Here is an 11466-nt window from a genome sequence, read left to right as displayed (position 1 = left end):
AGTTTTTCTCGATTGAATATGTCAACTTACGAGCCCTGTTGTCGTCACGTGCGGTAAGTTTTAATTTTCTGCTTTAAAAGGAAGACGTCTGCGGCAGAGGCTCATAAAATGCTGAGTAAGACCTAAGGAGAGGCGCCTATTAGTGAAAGAAGGTGCAGAGAATGGTTTCAACACTTCAAGAACGGTGATTTCGACGTCGAAGACCGACATCGCAGTGGAAGAGAGAAGGTTTCGGGTGCTGCTGAAACCGATGGAAACAACCACAGGAGATCGTTAGCGAAAGTAATCGATGTGTTTGAGACGAGAACTGAAAAACAAACGGCCATAACAGCAAACAATGTAAAAATCCAGGATGGAATGTAACAATGTAAATGCTGAGTCGCGATAGGCACAACAAAAAGATTCACACAATTAAAGCTTTCGGCCATTAAGGTCTTTGTCAGCAGTAGACACACACACACACACACACACACACACACACACACACACACACTCACATAAACGCAACTTGCACACACGTCTGCAGTCTCAGAGTGTGGTCTCAGTTCTCTGAGACTGCAGACGTGTGTGCAAGTTGCGTTTATGTGAGTGTGTGTGTGTGCTTGTGTGTACGTGTGTGTGTGTGTGTGTCTACTGCTCACAAAGGCCTTAATGGCCGAAAACTTTAATTGTGTGTATCTTTTTGTTGTGCCTATCGTGACTCAGCATCTCTGCTATATGGTGAGTAGCAACTTTCCATCTCTGGTATTGGCCTTAATACTGCGATAGAAAGGCATATGTGATTTTCAAGCATGACAGTGCTCGGCCCCAAATAGCAAAATTCGTCGAAACATACTTGGAAACGTTGAAATGGGAAGTCCTACCCCACCTGCCGTAATTTCCAGACATTGCTCGCCTCCTCTGGGTACCACCTCTTTCGATCAATGGTAAAATAATATGTAAATTGAAGGTAGAGGAGGGGAGAAAGGATGGAAAGGCAGGGGATCACTTCTGTCAGCTGCATCGGCACTTTACGTGGAATCAGCAGCGATAAGTGAAACTGTGTACCGGACCGGGATTCGAACTCGGGATCTCCTGCTTGCTAGTCAGGTGGGTTTACCATTGCACAATCCGGGACACAGCGTTACCGCAACAGCACGGGCTACCTCGGCGCACCCCACAGCAGATCCAAATTCTCATCGAGAGAGTCGCTGTCATTTTCTCCACAATTGCTACTCTGCGATTTCCACAGGAGGTCGGACGTATTCGTGCATCCGCAGTGAAGAAGGTGGACCCATTGCCAACTAGGCGTATCGGTTACATGAATGCGCGGTGTCTGTTCCGCAGCTGAGATACATGAGAATTGAAGGTGGAGAGGGGGAGAAATCTGACAGCAGTGATGCCCTCCCTGTCCTTCCGTTTCTCCCCCTCTCCACCCTCATTGCACATATAATGTACCCCAGCTGCGGATTTCTGCCTACTCGCCAGGTTAACCGAGAGCCCTAATGCGCTGCTTCCTGGACTCGGGTAGGCGCGCCGGCCCCGGATCGAATCCGCCCGGCGGATTAACGACGACGACCGGTGTGCCGGCCAGCCTAGATGTGGTTTTTAGGCGGTTTTCCACATCCCCCTTGGTGAATACCAGGCTGGTCCCCACATCCCGCCTCAGTTACACGGCTCGTATACATTTGAACACTTTCGTACTATTCCGTGGATTACACTAGTTGCAGACAGTTGGGGGGAGGGGGTGGGGGGAGGCACGTGGTGGTGTGGTGGCAGGAAGAGCATCCGGCCACCCCTTCCACTAACATTGCCAAACCCGATTAACCATGCCGACCCTGCCTAACAGCGGGAAAAGGCACAAGTGAAAGAAAGAAGAAGAAAGCTGCGGATTTCTGCATGGTGTCTGTTCTTTCGGACATGTCATACAATGGCATATGGCCTGGGTGATCAACACTTCCACTCATATGAACAAGTGGCAAATTGGATCGATTCATGCATCTCCTCAAATCACGGCCAGTTCTTCCACTGCTGCTCGAAAGATGGGAGAAAATAGTGGCCAGCGACGGCCAGTACTTTGAATCGTAAATGTTCTGTAGGTTTTTCGTGATGAAACGTCTAATTTCGAGAAATAACAGCAGATATGGCCTTGCAGAACAACTACGTATAGTCTTTTTTCCAACCTGAAGAGGAGGGATTCAGCTCCCGAAATGTGCCGTGAAGTAATTAATGTTAATTTGCAACTGCACGAAGGCTATTCGCCATACAACGAGAAACAAAGTTAGTGCACGCTGATTGTAATTAGCATCACTATAATATTTAAAAATATTAATTAATTTCCTGTATGGACGACTTCCAATTACATATATCCATATTTTCATTGCTCTAACCTTTTAATTAAAAGGCATGTTTGTTTATGCCCACAAGCGTGAGCACTAAATAATTAACTAGATGAAACACTCCTTTGATTTCGTAAGCGCTAATTCGAAACAGACCTTTGCCGAAGAACGAAATAGTTACGTTACGGTCATGTTCGGCCTCCCTCTAGTGGAGGGCGTAACAACTCGCTAATTTTGAGAGTGAGCACTCGCGCCTGTTCAGGCGGTTACTCCAGAATTGCATGGCGAAAGGGGGTGGGGGCACTGATGTGCACTACGCGGTCGTGACAGCAGGGGAGAAACGCCAGCCGTGAAACAGAGGCAGGTCATTTGTGACAGTGGTCTCCACAAGTAGCAGCAGTGGTGAGTCGGCGCTGTGTAACACCGATAATGTTTCCGCATTTAAAATCCGAGAGCGAGGAATCTTTTATTTTTACAGAAATAGATGGGTTCGAAAAAGATTGGTGTATCATAAGAGATCAAAACTTGTAGGGCGTTCAGTTTACAAAGACAGTAATGTCTTACCGTGCAAAAGAATAGGGAACGGGAAATGTGAAGGACCTGAACGAGAAGAAGATGTTTTAAAAGGGAACTCTTTAAAGACGCAGAAGAAGAAGAAGACGAAAAATCAGTTGAATCTCCCGTTCGGATGACGTATGAAACTACACTAGTATTAGCAAAGTCCTTGCACCCTTTCGCGGATGGTGATTTAATAAAAGAATAGTTAGATACTGTGATGTAATAAAATAAAAGTGATGTTGTTATTCAATGGAAAAGTTGGAATTTGAGATTTCGTTTACTGTTTTATCAATCATAATTGGCGTAAGAATCATGGATTGACCATTGTCATAAGATATTGCATTATGAAATGTGAATAAGTCTTTACTTGCAGTTTCGTGTGGCTTGAAGCAGTCACAGCTAGCGTGCTCTTGATCAAGAAATTCCATTATCGTCTTTCTAATTACTTCATGATCGTAGATACGAGCATACCCGGTTGTGAAGTTATTGTTATGACAAAGTAATTTGCTAAGGAGCCAGAAAGTTCTTAAGGGCGCAAAAACAACTGTAACATCACACAAAAGGGGAATTCAATATTAAAGCTGATGCAATAAGACGATAAAACAGTTTTTTAATGTAACACGCGCATTGGACTGCTGATCTTGGTGTCTGTAATCTTAGCAAAATGCATAATTAAAATGAAAATAATACTGAGGAGATGATAAGAACTGATCCGCAGTGCGACAGGGAATATAAATGCAGTCTAGATTTCTCCAATCACATCGTTCAGGATCAGGAATGAGCACTACTAAATGATTCAGTATTTCCAGAACAAATATTTATTATAACTAAAACATACATCGTACCTTATGCTTAGTACAACAATGACGGTAGATTTTTATGTCCGTTTCATGTCCATTGAGCGCTCTTTTATATAGCCATTGCCTTCTTGAATCGCACGGTAAGTTATAACAGTTCTTCTTTTTACGCTTCACTCAAACTTAGACGGAACACGGGTTTATACATTTAGTAAAAATTAGATCAGACCGTCACAAATCTGCGTGCGTCTTACTTAAGAAAAACAGTACAAGTGTTTTGCGCCCAGGGCTTCATTTGTTTGTTCTCCGGCGAACTAAATAGTGAAGGATCGCATATCGATCCGTATTCTTCTGTTTATATTGCCGCCCAAAGACGACGAATTACATTATTTATCAAATTTCACCGTCGCTATGCGACGCATTATTATACATTAATCATTCCTTATGAACAAATATTCGTCTTCTGGCTGAAATTGTTAATTATTCGCTGTTTTAATGAAGCCAAAAATAATGAATGTCAAAAAAAAAAAAAAAAAAAAAAATGGTTCAAATGGCTCTGAGCACTATGGGACTTAACATCTGAGGTCATCAGTCCCCTAGAACTTAGAACTACTTAAACCTAACTAACCTAAGGACATCACACACATCCATGTCCGAGGCAGGATTCGAACCTGCGACCGTAGCAGTCGCGCGGTTCCGGACTGAAGCGCCTAGAACCGCTCGGTCGCCGCGGCCGGCACGAATGTCACAATACCTAGTAGTTGCAGCTGAGGAATTATTCACCACAGAACACTTCTGCGTTGTGTCGTTATGAAACACAACAATCATTCGTCCCACAGAGTCTACGGAAGACGACGTAAAGAGTTCGTTGCTATTCGCTAGCGCTCTATGAAAATATAGACACAGCTGGCACACAGGTGGATATGACATTTTCAGTAGCGTTGAAGAAATTGTAGACAATTTTGATTGGCGTGTAATTTCGTAGTGTATGAGTCCACGGGCTGGTGGCGCAAGCCTTATTGGGAAACAGTTCGGGATTCGTAGCGCAACTAAATGGGAAAATGAAAATGCTACCAGTACCAAATGCCCGTTAATCTTCTACTTGAACTAATTGATTTGCAGTGCGACAGGGAATATAAAAGTCGTTCAGGATCGAGTTCCTCGCTTACGAAAGTGTACACACGGTTCCCCACCACATTCCGCGTGACGCCCAGGGTGAACGGCGTACAGTAATACTCGCTGCTCGTAGTCTGGTGTTCATTGACTGTGCGTGGAACACGTGTGCTGTGAAGCCCAGCTATACTGACTGCATCTTTCTGAAGCGGGAAGAAGTTTCTCTATTTATATCGCATGCGAGCAGAGAACTAAATGATAGTCTGTCGCACTGACTGTCGTTACTTGGATGCAAGTATAATTTTATTTTGTATTATACACTAACGCACAGTTGTGGCTGTGCATAAATTTTCAAGTGCTTAGTAAAACGCTAACGAACGCATTTGGGCTGCAGCGGAACTTACGTAAGTCATACATTGTTAAAATGCAGTAGAGGTGGCCGGATTTTAAAATAGACAGCATGATGCGGATTGTCTCTTGCATAACCGCGAAGAAATACAGTCAGTCAGGAGGAAAGGTACATGCTTTGAAGCGTGATAGTAATAGTGATTCTGAACAAAAAACTTCGTGTGGGCATTTGCCGTATTCCGAACTGTTTCCGACATAGAACACATTTGATATCACTTTTGTGTGTTTTTCCTGAATAATTGGAAAACCGCATCCTGCAGCGAAAACGTTTCCTACAAAAAAAGGCGCTGATCACTCTTTCTCTCGGACTAACAGTTGGCGAGAAGAGGGTGCGAGAATGTTGTGTAGCTTGGGTGGTTTTGTAGGCCACTTTGAAGTAGTTTCGCGACTTGATATACCACAAAAGTACTGTATCACAAGTGTCCTGTATCAAACATGTTCATCTTAAATTCCTCTACACTACTGTTACTTTGTAAACAATTCCTCTACACTATTGTGATACATAGTAAATAATGTTACTTTGTAAACAATTCCTCTACACTACTGTGATACGTAGTAAATCATGATATTGTTTGCATAATACAGAATATAAATAAAATAACAACGGACATTAAATGAGCTCGGTTCCGAGTGGGGAACGGTTAAATGAGGGGTGCCTCAGGGATCAGTGCCGGGGCCACTTCTGTTCCTTATTTATATAAATGATATGCCCTCTAGTACTACAGGTGATTCTAAAATACTTCTGTTTCCTGATGACACCCGCCTGGTAGTAAAGGATGTTGCATGCAACGTTGGCACTGTTTCAAATAATGTAGTTCAAGATAGAAGTTCATGGCTTGTAGAAAATAAGCTTACACCAAATTACAGTAAGACTCAGTTTTTACATTTTTTAACCCACAATTCAACAAAACATGACGATTTAATTACACTTAACGGGCATGTCTTCACATAGACAGTAAAATGTCGTGGAAAGTCCATGTTTAGGATCTGGTTCAGAGATTTAACGCTGCCATTTTTACTATTAGAATAGTATCTGAAGTAAGTGACAGTTCGACTCCAAAGAAGTCTGCTTTGCTTATCTTCATTCGCTTCTGACATATGGTATTATATTTTGTGGTAAATCTTCCCATTCTCGAAGGATATTTTTGGCTCAGAAACGGGCGGTTTGGGCAACAAGTGACGTAAGTTTGCAAGCCTCTTACCGACCCCTGTTTTTTAATCTTAGTATTCTGACATTGACGTCTCTCTCTCTCTCTATATATATATATATTCTTTACTGTAGTTTCTTGTTAAGAGTATCAGCTCATTCCCAAGAATCAGCAGCTTTCACTCAGTTAATACTGGGCAGAAATCCAATCTGCATTTGGAGCTCACTTTCTTGATTCTTGTGCAGAAACGTGTGCAGTATACTGCTGCATCCGTTTTCAGTAAGCTACCACAAGAATTAAATAATCTCAACAGTAATCCACGCGCTTTCAAATCCAAACTGAAGTGTTCCCTCGTCGGTCACTCCATCTATTCTGTCGAAGAATTCCTTAAAAAATTAAGTTGATTCCTGTATTATATTGCTGAACGAGTTTACATAAACTTACAGCTTGACGTCTTTTTAGGATTAATAAACATTTTATTTTATCTGTTATTACTTTCCTGTTGTAATTTCGTGTGCTGACACGTTCCATGACCATGGTGATTTGCTCCACAGTTTGATCCTACGGAACTAGATGTGTAAAATTAAAAAAAGGCAATAGTAATAGGAAACCATTCGGAATAGGGCATATGCCCGTACGAAGTGTTTTGTTCAGAATTACTAATTCTGTCACCCCTCAAAGCCTGTACCAATGCTTCTGACTTATTCCGTATACCACTTGCAAGGCACGTAATTTTAAGTGGCTATTTGAGCAATTCCGGTTTGTGAAGTTGTAAGGAGACAGCCCGTTGGGAAGGCGAAAGACCCTGATTTCACACTTGAACACGCGACCGCGAGCGGCTAGGCGGCGGTTAAGTTCGAGGGGCGCGTGTTTTGACATCTGAGATCGGTTTGATAGGAGCACGTGTGGGGCAAGTTCACACCTCTCTCCACAGATGGTGGTGTACTTGAGACATGAAAAGCCGAAGGAGAGAGACGCGCTGCCTTCCTACGCTAAAAAAAAAAAAAAACCGGGCGATTGAAGGGAGACAATGGAGACCTTCTCATGGTTGCGTTTGCGCGACTACGTGAAAAATAAACTTAATCACAAATTAGAACTATTGATCCACAAGTATAACGGAGGAGCTAGTAGGCTCACCATAAGCAGAAAAAGGAAACGGTTACGTGAATGAAGTCGTACTTTCGTTATCTACATTAGTTAGTAAGTTATTGTGAATTAAAATGGCTTTGAGCAGTATGGGACTTAACATCTATGGTCATCAGTCCCCTAGAACTTAGAAGTACTTATACCCAACTAACCTAAGGACATCACACAACACCAAGTCAACACGAGGCAGAGAAAATCCCTGACCCCGCCGGGAATCGAACCCGGGAACCCGGGCGTTATTGTGAATTAAATATTATGTATATTTTATGAACCATGAAAGCAAATATCTCGGCAGCGAATTGTCCGATTACAAAAAAACACTGTGTCTACAGAAATATCTCGTAGAGCTTTATCGGACAGTCACAGCAGATTCACTGAAATTGTAGACATTTTTAAATTACAGGCCGAAATGTGCATTTCGCGTGGTAGAAACAGTTTCTCGTGCTAAATAACGATGAAAATCCTAAAAATAGCGGCAGCGCTATAAACTAGAAATGGGTAGGAAATAATTAGAATGTGTAGCTTGAATTATTTACTAATAGTTACTCCTAAAACCTGAAAAACTAAGGACAGGAACAGAAAAATATTATTTATAAAGAATCTGTGCGAAATAGAAGAAAACGAACGACATCATGAGATTTCTCGGAAAATTACCTTATAAACTGATATATAATAGGTATATTAAATGTTTAAATTGCGAATTTCAGCAGTTGTCTCACAAAGTTGTTGATCTGACTTCAGCGATCGTAGACCGAGGGCTTATAACGGCGACAGCCATCTTTAAACGGGGAGTTCGGTACAGAATTGCCCTGAGGGCAACAGTCTCTGGGAATCTTTGATGAGCGGCAACAGGGTCGCGGTTTATGAGCCCTCAGTTATTCCGAGATTTCGTGGTTTGTCGATTGCAAGTAGTACAAGCTTGTGGGAACTTCTATGAATTTTAGGCTGTTGCATCCAGCTACAGGTTGAACTTAGAGTAACTTTAGTGGGAAGCCAGTGTGGGACTTGTAGTCTGGATTGGTGCTGTGCGACTTTAACAGTTTTGGGAGAAAGCTGGCAGGATTTATCTGGATTAGGTGATAGTCTCCACTGATGTATAAACTCTCGATCGGACTGTCAGTTTGGTCTCACCCTTTTTTTGTGATAACTGTTGATAGAACAGGCACATCTCAGTCGGAAATGTTAACGAATTTCTAGCAATTAAAATATCGACCAGTCAGCGATTTTGTACCACAATCTGTCGCTTTCCCGACGTTGTATGTCGTTACTTCTTCTGATTCTTGTATTGTACGTGGAGAACCATCAAAACTTTTCCTTCCAGATCCAAAAGTGTCTTAGCCGGTCACACGCCGATTTTCTGTTCATGACGTCTGTGTGTACGCTTGCACGATCACTGTAAGCGTCAACTCGTTTTCTTAGGGTTAGTACCACAAGTTTTTCTTTCGTTGGTCAGACGTACTAAGAAACGACTTTCATATATTTGACCGATTGTAACACTCACCCACTTCTGTTTACAGTGTTCCATTTCTCTTTTTAAGGTTCCGTTCCTGAGTCTCTACAAACGGAACCCTTATAGGATGACTTTGTTATCCGTCCGTTTGTCTGTCTATCTGTCCAGTTGTTAAAAAACCCTTTTTCTCAGGAACGGGTAGACGTATGAACCTAAGACTTACGCCACATACTGAGGTCTGCTGTCTCTTACCGTTGAAAAAAAAAAAAAAAATACTGAAGCATCTAAGGCAGTCCAGGCAAAAGCTCGGCTATTTACACGAAGATGACAAAAGTCATGGGATAGCGATATGAGCATATAAAGATAGCGGTAGTGTTCCGTACACATGATAGACAAGGTCAGTGGATTGGCGCAGCTGCTATTTATATTCATCTGTTTCATGCGAAAAGATTTCCGACGTGATTATGGCCGCAGTGCGGGAATTAACAGGCTTTGAAGTAGAATGGTACTTGGAGCTAGACGCATGGGAAATTCAATTACGGAAATCGTTAGGGAATTCAGTACTCCGAGGTCCACAGTGTTAAGACTGTGCCAAAAATACCAAATTTCAGGCGTTACCTCTCACACAGACAACGCAGTTCCCGACGGCCTTACTTGACGACTGAGAGCAGCGGTGTTTGTGTGGAGCTGTCACTGCTAACACACTGCGTGAAATAACTGCAGGAATCAATCAAGGATGTACAACGAACGTATCTGTTAGGATGGTGCGGCGAAATTTGGCATTAAACGGCTATGGCAGCGATGACCGACGCAAATGCCTTTCCTAACAGCACGACATCGTCTGCATCGCCTCTCCTAGGCTCGTGACCATGTCGTTGGACCGTAGACGGGTAGAAAATCGTGGCTAGTCAGATGAGCCCCTATTTCAGTTGGTAAGAGCCGATGGTAGGTATGGAGTGTGGCGCAGACACCACGAAGCAATGGGCCCAAGTTGTGAACAAGACATAGTGGTGCGGCTGTGTTTACATAGAACGGACTGGGTCCTGTGGTCCAACTGAACTGATAATTGATTGGAAATGGTCATGTTGGGCTTCTTGGTAAGCATTTGCAGCCATTCATGGACCTCATGTTCCGAAGCAACGGTGGAATTGTGAAGGATGACACTGCGCCGTCTCACTGGCCCACAATTGTTCTCAATTCCTTACAAGAATATTGTGGACAGTTGTTTGGCTCCTCTGATTGCCCGACATGATTCCCGTAGGACATTTATGGAACATAATAGAGGGGTCAGTTGTGCACAAAATATAGCACCGGCAACACTGTCGTAGTTGTAAACGGCTACAGGGGCAGTATGGGTCAGTTTTTCACCAGGGGACATCCAACAAATTGTTGAGTCCATGCAACGTCGAATTGCCGCACTACGGCAGGCAAAAGGAGGTCCGAGACGATATTGGGAGGTATCCCGTGATTTCTGTTACATCAGTGTATGTCGCATACACTGATCAGCTGGAACATTATGACCGCCTACCGAATAGCCGGCGCTGATAACAGAGCCGACACGTCGTGGCACGAAAGCAGTTAGGCCTTGATAAGTCACTGGCAGGAGTTAGCAGCAGGTCTGCATTCAGAAGGCATCTAGTTCGCGTAAATTCTGAGTAAGGTTTGGGGGGGGGGGGGGAGGGGGGGAGGGGGGGAGGGGGTTCGGGTTCAGATTTGGCGAGATGGGCGGACAGAACATCAGCTGGAATGTGTTCCTCGAACCGCACCATGACACTCCTGGTCTTGTGACGTGGCGCATTATCTGGTTGAAACATGCCACTGCCATCGGGAAACCTCCTGCCCAGCCTCCGGGCAATCACAATTTGCCCATGGTTAAGCTCAGATCGCGCTCCTTCCCCATTCAACACGCGGACACCACACCCACTGATATTACATGCACCGTGCGTATGTCTGACTAGCAGTAATTCCTTGCCAGTTGATGCTGCTATCACCTGGACGGGTTTTTGACGATAGTAGGTCGGTGATCATAATGTTATGGCTGAACAGTGTACTTTGATACTCGCAAACTCACTCATCAAAACCTATATGGTACTTTCCAAGAAGCATGTTTATACAGCACAAGTAAATGAAATTCTACGGAAAGTGTTAATTTGTCTCTCACACTAAAATTTTTTTTGTCATTTCTTATCTATCTGTCTGTCCATCTGGTAAGACACCTTTTTCTAACGAACGGATAGGCTTAGCAATTTAAAATTTATGTCACATACTAAGGTCTACGGTTCTCTGGTTGTGTAAAAATGTTGAGCTTCAAAGTCAGTGCAATCAAAAGATACGGCCATTTACGTTGCATAAATGATAGTGGCAAACTCACCCGTTAACACGTGGAAGGTACTTCTCGGTGATTTAGAAGAATAAAATTTGCAAGAAGCAAGGTTTCACAGTACAAGGAAAAATCAGAAAACTATTAATATTTAATTGTTGTGTTGTGGTCTTCAGTCCAGAGACTGGTTTGATGCATCTCTCCGCGC

The sequence above is a fragment of the Schistocerca piceifrons genome, chromosome 6, assembly GCF_021461385.2.
Source record: "Schistocerca piceifrons isolate TAMUIC-IGC-003096 chromosome 6, iqSchPice1.1, whole genome shotgun sequence".
Taxonomy (NCBI): Eukaryota; Metazoa; Arthropoda; class Insecta; order Orthoptera; family Acrididae; genus Schistocerca; species Schistocerca piceifrons.
Note: the sequence above shows the minus strand (reverse complement) of the source record.